Source organism: Babylonia areolata, chromosome 22 (assembly GCF_041734735.1).
Source record: "Babylonia areolata isolate BAREFJ2019XMU chromosome 22, ASM4173473v1, whole genome shotgun sequence".
In the NCBI taxonomy this organism is placed as follows: Eukaryota; Metazoa; Mollusca; class Gastropoda; order Neogastropoda; family Buccinidae; genus Babylonia; species Babylonia areolata.
The window spans coordinates 40,665,132-40,675,131 of record NC_134897.1 but is presented as its reverse complement, the minus strand read 5'-3'; positions in this window follow the sequence as shown (position 1 = coordinate 40,675,131).

Here is a 10,000-nt window from a genome sequence, read left to right as displayed (position 1 = left end):
CAGAGAAAGAGAGAGAAACAGGATAGAAAGACGGACAGACATGTACAGAGACGAAAAGATAGACGGACAGACAAACAGACAGACAGATAGACGGACCAATAAACAAAAGGACAAAAAGGCAAACTGATAAGATCGATGTGTGAAAATGTAATTTCCCGTCCATTGAAAAAAAAAAAAAAAAGTTCCGGACAACATCCGAAAGACATTTTTTTAAACTTCTTCCCCCCCCCCCTCCCTTTCCACCCCCCCCTTTTTTTTTTCTTTTTTTTTATAATCTGTTCGTCTTGTTTTGTTTCGTTGTGTTTTGCTTCGCTTTTTTTCGCTGCCAAACCTTCACCAGCACATCTCTGTGTCTCTGTTGTTCATCGATTTTCCGTAGTCTCACAAAGAGTGCTGCCGTCACTCAGTGTATGAATAATGTATCTCAGCATTTCACTGCACCTGTGCATTCAGTTCGTAGTGTGATATGTAGCTCTCCTTTAAAAGACTTTCTCATAACAAAGTAGATAAACCAGCGTGGCGAAGTGGTTAGCATCTAGGACTGATGGCTGGAAAGACGCAGGTTCGAATCCCAGCGGAGGTGGGTTTTCTGGCTCGCAGAGAAATGCTACTGAAATGGTGCAGATGATGGGGCAGCAAAAAGAAAGTATGTTGTCAGTAAAATTTTGTTGGTTGTTCAGTGGGGTTTATTTAATTTTTTTTTTCTTTTCTATTCAGAACCGAACGTTTCAGCTTTTTTGTATATTTCAGACACTCTTTATCAGGAAAACTGACATAAAAGGATGTTTTAGGCAGGACAGACAGGTTGTGAGTTTAGGACAACAATGAAATTACCTGGCCACAACAAGACGTCCGATCGTGTTGTGGCAAACATACTTCCCACCAATCACGGTCTTGCATCACAGGATCATAGCACTGAACCGGGGCAGTAGTCAAGAGACCATATTGCCTGCAGGTAAACGTGTACCTGCGGGTAGCCTGCAAGACAAGGCAAACCCGAGGGTAAGCACTATCTGGTATTAGGAATACAAGGGCGTACCCGCGGGGTCTACAAACCTGAAGGCATATTTACCCTTCCTACCTGCCAAGAGTGACTGCCCACGAAGCAGAGGTAAATCCTTTTGAAGCATTGTTTTTTGTTCAGGGAAAACAGGCGTGCTTTGCGGATAGCACGTGTTTTGCGAACTCTCTCAACATTGCTATGAATTGTAGTGCGGTGAGAAGTATATATGTGAACCAGAAGGGAATCGCCGGGATTTTTTGATATAGACAATGGATCAGCTGCCTGAGTGCACCAGGTGTGTCTTGAATACGAAGATAATCAACCTTCACGTTTCACGGTACCCACGGGTCAGTCAAACGTAACTCGCCTGAAGGTAAAATGAATTTTGTCTTGAATATGGTCCCTGTCCCTGTCGGGACATCAGTGCATTTTACAGTAGCCTACTTCTGTAAGGGGGGAAAGTCAGAGACAGAAACCGTCCAAATTAGACGGAAAAAACCTCACCTCGGGAACACTGGCCCGGAACTTCAGTTTAACACCAAAGTCAAGTGCATGTGTCCAGACAAAATTTAATGCATCCGTGGCTTGCTGTCACACTCTCACAGTCCAAGCTCTTGGCCGGATCAGTTGTGTAGATAAAGGAGGTGAGAGGTACAGAAACAGTACGCAACGTGTAAGTTGAACCTGTCAGTTCTGAGTAAAGACATCCTTCCGCTAAATGTATCAAGAATCAGATTTTTTTACTCCACAACAATAAGAAGAAAAGATATTGGGTCACTGATCTGAACGGCCACTATGCACAGATACTTCCCTCTTAAAAACTAAAACAAAGCAAAATAAAATAAAACAAACAAATGTCAATATCAGCAAGTATGCACCTTTTTTTCTTTTCTCTCTTTTTTTATTTATTTTATTTTTTTTTTTTACAGTACGCACGAACGTTCGATCCATTTCTAAAAAAACAGTTTTGAAATATCGGTCTTCACGCGACTTTGACCCCATTACTGGGGCTCACACCGATCCTCCACCACGCACACGTCAGCTTCCCATTGGTTGACAAAGGTGACGTCGTGCACGCGCTATCAATTATGCATACACACACATCCCCAGCGAGTGAAACAGAACCTGGTAACTTGCAAACATCGTGAACTGACGTGCCGCACAGGGAATTGAACCTCCGATGTGGGAGTGAAGAGATCGGGCCACACACATATCTCCCGCCCACGCCTGTCCCAGGGGGTCTGGGGAGTGGGGGATGAGGCAGCACCGTACTACGAATTATCCGAAAGGGCGATTCCAAAAGCACGATTTTTGGATTGCCCGAAAAGCGCGACTCGAACAGACCACAAAACCTGACCAATTTATTTATCATCGAAAGGCGAGTTGGTCGAGTGGGTGGGTGTATAATTTCTGCACCATATGAGTGCAATGGCTTACACATATGGGTATTTGCAATACTCTCTCTTCTGCCGAGCTTTGCATAACAAGGTGGGTGTATAACTATTCCATTCCTTCCAGCTCTCTTCTCGTGCAGTGATTGGCGCGAGTGAGTGGGTATATGCCTATCTTTCTTTCAGTTCGTTTCATATGAGACAGGCGCAATAGCCGAATGGTTTGAGCGTTGGACTTTCAATCTGAGGGTCCCGGGCTCGAATCTCGGTGACGGCGCCTGGCGGGTAAATGGTGGAGATTTTTCTGATTTCCCATGTCACCATATGTGCAGACCTGCTAGTGCCTGAACCCCCTTTGTGTGAATACGCACGCAGAAGATCAAATTCGCACGTTTAAGATCCTGCAATCCATTCAGCGTTCGGTGGGTTATGGAAAAAAGAACATCCCCAGCATGCACCCCCCCGAAAACGGAGTATGTCTGCCTACATGGCTGGGTAAATAATGAAAAAAAAAGGTCATACACCCAAAATGGTACATGTCTGTCTGAGTGTGCATGTGTGCGTGCCTGAAATCTGATTCAATGACACAGGAAACGAATGATGAGCGCCCAGTGGTTGCCGTCAGTCGGCTCTACTCTGGGAGGCAGCCTATTGTGTAAATGACCCCGTGTTTGTAAAGCGCTTAGAGCTTGCTCTCCGACGAAATATTCATATCAAATCAAATATGAGAATGTCGTTCAGTGGTTGTCGCGAGAAAGTTGGTATTATTCCATTCATTCCAGATCAATTCACATTTCTAAAGAACAATTTTTACCAGTTGTCAGACTAAGAGTCAGAAGACAGTATGTCAGGCTATCAAATTATTACGTCCATAAAATCTCTCTATCTATCTAGCAGTGTCAATGGTCAAGCTATCAGGATCCAAAATCTGGCACCTGAGGACCTTAAAAATAAAATAAAATAAAATAAAATAAATAATTTTTAAAAATTCTGGACAAAAAGAGAATGCGACATTCCAATGGAGTTTGTTCGGACGAAAAACGCATATGAAAAAACCCTGTAGAGAACTATATTAGAAATAACGATAGATGCTACTGTGTCCCAGAAACAAATACCGACCAGTACCGACACTCTTATTTTCCAAAGACAATAATTGAGTGGAACCACCTAGTACCTAGACGATACAATCGTCCACACAAAGTCAGTGGATAGTTTTAACTCTCTCCATACGAACGGCGAAAGAGACGACGTTAACAGCGTTTCACCCCAATTACCATCATCAAAATACTGCAAGCGGAACGCTCTTATACTGAAGACGTGAATGTTGACAAAGAATACCACAATTCTGACGACGGAAGCTAAAGGTTGGGTCATTGAGACACCCACTGGACATCCGACGGGTCTGTGTAGAGGAGAAGAGAGGACTGGCCGTACTGAGTGAGTTAAATCGGCTCTGGGAATAAGCCAAAAGCCAGTAACAGCAACGTGCTGCGCAACCCCCACCGTCGCGTTTATGCCAGTAAATGGATATAGCGACGTATCGATCCAGATCCAGATGATGGTTTAACAGAAAAAGAAAAAAGAAAAAAAAAAGCCCGTTACTCCACAGGTCCGTTGTGCCGTAGGTTCGTTAACACTGCGCTCAGAACTACCATACCATATGGCGTGTGACATATGGCATGGCGGGTAACGTGGCACAGGAGAGGTACTGTTGTTTAATGACATGCATGCAGCCGCCACACATTCCTCCCCCCCCCATCACCACCACCACCCCCCCCCAACCCCCCACCACCACCACCACCACCCCCCACCCCCCACCCACCTGACCTGATTCAGCAACACATGACAGGACATGACGAATAACGCTGACTTGGCACAATGACAGCGTGGTTGCTGGGGCGAGGGGGGGCGGGGGAAGGGGGGGGGGGGCGACCGCTATTTGCTGTTGTCAGTTTAATAAAGCATTGTCTGCAATCCGTGTGTAACCGTCTGTTAAAAAAAAAGAAAAAAAAAGAGAAAATGCTCATCTTGCATTAACATTATCGTCTTTACAATTATATATCACCGCGCGACGTTGTGTTGCAAGGCTTAATGATGAGGTTTACGATATTTTACCGTACTGTAGTGTACTGTACCGCAATGCGTCGTAGAAGTGTGTGCGTGTGTGCGTGTGCGTGTGTGTGTCTGAGTCTGTGTGTATGTTTGTGTCTAAAGTCCCTCTCTCTCTCTCCCAAACTTTCTCTACCCCCCCCCCCTCTCTCTCTCTCTCCCTCCTTCGCTTCCGCCTCCCTTTCTACCTCCCTCCCCCCTCCCCCTCCCTCTCTCCCTCTCTCCCTCCCTCCCCCCTCTCTCCCTCCCTCGCTCCCCACTCTCTCTCTCCCTCCCTTTCTCTCTCCCCCTCCCTCGCTCCCCCCCCTCTCTCTCTCTCTCCCTTCCTTGCTCCTCCCTCGCTCCCCCCTCTCTCCCTCCCTCGCTCCCCCCTCCCTCTCTCTCCCTCCAGCTTTATCTCTCTTCCTCCCACCTCTCGCTCCGTCCCTCCCCTCTCTCACTCTCTCTTTCTTTCTCTGGGAGTGTGAACCGGTAAAAAACATTTTCTTAATGTTACAGCCTGTGTCAGCCTGGCACTGTGTGTGTGTGTGTGTGTGTGTGTGTGTGCGTGCGCGCGTGTATGTGCGTGCGTGCGTGTTAGTGTGTGTGGGTGTGGGTGTGGGTGTGATTCCGACAGTCTGCCAATTAGGAGTCTAGCTTTCTCTCCTCTCTTTTCTCACCGCTCAATTCCACAGTAAATGACCGGGTGACAGAGAGAGAGAGAGAGAGAGAGAGAGAGGGGGGGGGGGGGGTAGAGAAAGAGAGATAGAGAGGGAGAGAGAGAGACAGACAGATAGAGAGATACCCAGAGACAGAGGCATAGATGAATAAAGAGAGAGAAAGAGAGAGAGAGAGAGACAGACAGAGACACAAACACAGAGAGATATCCAGAGACAGACAGACAGACAGACAGAGAGATAGATAGATAGATAGATAGATAGATAGATTCGATGCATTGAGAGAGAGAGAGATAGAGACGCAGACGTAGACGCAGATGATTTATTCATCAAGGCCATAACCCCATATGAATGAGAGGCGATAATATGATATGAAGACATCACCGTGACTGGCAATAAGCATTCAACTGTTTATGAAAATTCGGACAGTACTATTAGAGAGAGAGAGAGAGAGAGAGAGAGAGAGAGAGAGAGAGAGAGAAGTCACTGACGAAAAGTTACAGGCAGTGGGGCAAACCTAATCGTCAGTGAATGTGTCATGGTCCCGTGTTCTTGTTGTTTTCATTAAACGATATTTCCGCAGCAGCGAAATTCACGACTCCACACCTCTATTTCCTGAGTTATTCCCACATCGTTACCACGCTTTATAGACCTCCTGTTCTTCCGCTTTTCCTCCTCCTCCTCCTCATCTTGCTCCTCCTCCTCACCTTCCTCTTTTCTTCCTCTTTGTCTTCCTCCTCGAATCTCTTCATCATCATCCTCTTCCTCATGGTGTCCTCTTCCTTCTTTTTTTTTTATCCTTTTCTTCCATCTCCTCCTCCTCCTCCTCCTCATATGATCATTGTCTTATTCCTCCTCCTCTTCCTCCTCTCCCTCCTTCTAATCTTCCTCCCATTTTTCTTGTCCTCGTCCTCCCATACTACTACTACTACTACTACTACTACTCCAATCCTCTTCATCTTCCACCTGCTTTTTTCTTCACCCCCTCCTCTTCTTTATCATTTTCCTCCTCTTCCTCCTCCTTCACCCAATCCTACTACTACTACTACTACTACTACTACTACTACTACTACTGCTTCTGCTTCTGCTGCTGCTGCTAGTACTATTTTCATCGCAATTTTCAGTAAATGATTTTTGCAGCAGCGACACTTTTTTTTGGATCCCCGTCTGAAAACTCATTCCCCCATTTCCTGTTAGTGTTAATCCACACCGTTACCACAGTTCGTAGACCTCCTCCTCCTCTTCTTCTTCCTCCTCCTCTTCCTTCTCATTCACTTACTCTTTCCCCCCTCCTCTCCTTCTTCCTCCACTTCCTCTTCCTCCTCCTTCGTCTCCTCCTCCTTTTCCTTCTCCTTCCTTTCCTCCTCCGCTTCCTTATCTCCCTCTTTCTTCACTTCCTCTTCCTCCTCCTTCGTCTCCTCCTCCTTTTCCTTCTCCTTCCTTTCCTCCTCCGCTTCCTTATCTCCCTCTTTCTTCACTTCCTCTTCCTCCTCCTTCGTCTCCTCCTCCTTTTCCTTCTCCTTCCTTTCCTCCTCCGCTTCCTTCTCTCCCTCTTTCTTCACTTCCTCTTCCTCCTCTTTTTCCTTCTTCCTTTCCTCCTCCGCTTCCTTCTCTCCCTCTTCCTCCACTTCCTCTTCCTCCTTCTTCTCCTCGTCCTCCTTCCCTTCATCCTCCTCTCCCTCTTATTCTCCTTCCTCCCCTTCCTTCTCCCCTTCTTCACCCTCCTCATACTTTCCTCTCCCTCCTTCTCCTCCTCCTTCTCCCTTACTTCTACTGCTGCTGCTATTGCTGTTGCTGCTGATGATGTTGCAACTTCTATTACTACTTTGTCACGATTTTCATTACACGAAATTTCCGCAGCAGCGAAGTTCTTTCATCCCCCACTGAACAACTGTAGCCCTCCATTTCCTGTCAGCATTATTCCACACCGTTAACACAGGAAGCTGACGTCATCCTCCCCCTCTTCCTCCTCCTCCTCCTCCTCTTCCCCCTCCTTCCCTTCTTCCCCTCCTCATACTTTTCCTCTCCCTCGTCTTCCTCCTTCTCGCCGTATTCCTCTTCCTCCTCCTCATCCACTTACTCTTCTTCCACCTCGTCCTCTTCCACCTCCTCTTCTTCCACGTCTCCACTTCCAGGTCAGGTCCTCTTCTTCCACCTTCTCTTCTTCCACCTCCTCCTCTTCCACTTACTCTTCTTCCACCTCGTCCTCTTACACCTCCTCCTCTTCCACTATTCTTCCACACCCTCCAACTTATTATTCCACCCCCACTTCCACCTCCTCCTCTTCCATCTCCTCCAATTCCATCTCCTTCTCTTCCACCTCCTCTTCTTCCATCTTCTCCTCTTACACCTCCTCCACTTCCACCTGCTCTTCTTCCATCTCCTCCTCTTCCACCACCTTTTCCTCCTCCTCTTCCACCTCCTCCTCTTCCATCTCCTCCTCATTCACGTCTTCTTCCACCTCTTCTTCTTCCTCCTCTTCAAATTTGTCATCTTTCGCCTCCTCCTCTTCTTCCACCTGCTCTTCTTCCATGGAGGATGGGGTTTGTGGGGGAGGGGTTTAGTGGTGTTGGTGGTACGATTTATTTCTAGCAAGAATATGATATCATAATGATAATAATAATGAAAATGATTGTGAAAAATAATAATGAAGATGGTGATGATAAGAAGATGATGAAGAAGAAGACGAAGATTCAAACACGGAAACTTCAACAGAACCCCTTTAGTATAAGGATATATTCTTTCTTTTTCTGATCGACACAGCATTGCAGCATTTTTTTTTTTTTTAACAAACAAGCGCATGTGACCTACGTTTTTCACGCACAAGATGATTTCATGGTGTTTTAATGAACTTCAAGCCCACGGGAGCATTGAGCACAGTATTGGCGACGACAACAAAGACATAATGACTACCAAGTTAAACCGATCTCTCAGTCAAAGAAGGCTACTCACTCGCGTTGCTTTCGTCGGCGATCCGGCCGGCTTCTTCAGCGCAACTGCTGGGTAGAGAACTAGCAGCTGTGCGCATCGCCGTGAGCGAACTCACGACAATGTGACTTGACGAGTGAGGAGTACACCGAAGACGTTTACGCATACCCAGATTCAAACACTCGACTGTTGGCCGCCGTTCTTTCTCTGTCTCTGGACCTTGCGATTGGAATCAACTTCCTCTTTCGCTTCGTCAAGTCTCCACACTCAGCTCTTTCAAGTCTGGCCTTAAAACCCACCTCTTCCCAAAATAGCCTCCCTTGCCTGCCCTTCCTTGTCTTTAGTTTCTACAGTTTTAGAGTTATGCATGCGTGTGAATGACTGGTGCGAAAGCGCTTTGATTTGTCTCTGCACAAGATCCAGCGCTATATAAATACCATTATTATTATCATTATTATGGTACTCAAGACATAATCACAGCGTGGGCGTGTATTTTGACGAGATATAATTATTTGACATCACACCTCCATAACGAAGTCATTAACATTAATCCGTTTCTATAAGTATTTCATTTGTTTCAACTTAAACATTGACGCACACACGCAGGAACAAAGAGATCTGTGACGCAATGAATCGAGACAGCTTCAGTAAACGCCTACCAGATGTATCATTATGAAATGATATTTGGGCGATGCTAAAATCAACTTTCCGGTTCTATAGCTCTTTTTCCTCAATGCGATGCGAAAGATGAAACAGCAGCTAATAAATCTGGCGAGATAACGTCAACACAGTCATCGCCATTATAAACACCAACAACAACCAATGGTATAGTATCCCACACATACTAGTAATATTTTGTTGACATTTCTTTTCTTTTTTTTTCTTTTTTAAAGACGACGACAACGACTGCGACATTGAAGAATAAGGAGAAGTGCAGAAAATATAATTCTGATGAATTCTTTTTTTGGGATCAAGATCTCTGATTTATGCTACTGCTGAAATTGTACATCGATTTAAGACATTGAGGGTAAGGCACCAGGAGCACTTCTTGTCTGTGAAGACGGGAAAGAAGAAGAAGAAGATATAAGAAAAATCACATTTGGATAAACCCTTGGTCGTTGGGGAAGAGGGGCATGGGTGGCAAAATCCTTGATTTATGTTGTTGCGGGAAATTATATATTGATTTTTAGATATTGAGGGCAAGCCCCATGAATTTTTTATTTTTTATTTTTATTTATTGCATGAGAACTGGTACAGAAGAAGAAGAGGAGGAGGAAGAAGAAGAAGAAGAAGAAGAAGAAGAAGAAGAAATACCAGCGACAGACGATGGCAGGATTGATGCGGTGGGAGAGATAGCCGGGATGGAAATAAAAATAAAATGAAAACAGGAATAACCAAAGAAAGAAAATGAACCCAAAAAACAAAAACGAAACAAAACGTACAAAAAAACAAAACAAAAACAAAAAACACGAACGGAAAGGGTGAAGAAAGTTGAAAAAAAACACCTTCTCACAAAAACCCACAAAAAAAAATTAATAAAAGATAAAAAAATAAAAATAAATATCTTCCCACTCCCACTCTCGAATCAGCCCCTGCCCCCTAGCCACGCACACATACAATCATGTAATTACAAGCTGGAAAAAGAAGAAGAAGAAGAAGAAGATGATGATGATGAAGATCATAATGATCATGATGATGATCATGATGATGATGAAGGAAAGAGAGTGAGAGGGGGTGTTGGCAGAGAAGAAGAAGAAGAAGAGAAGAAGAAGAAGAAGTTTCAAGAGGATGCAGCTGCTAACGATAATGATGACGATAGAGTGAGTGAACTGAAGCAGATATAACAGGGGGTATAATGGCGGAGAAAAGAGACAGGTAATATTAAAAGAAAAAAAAAAGAAGATAAAATAAAA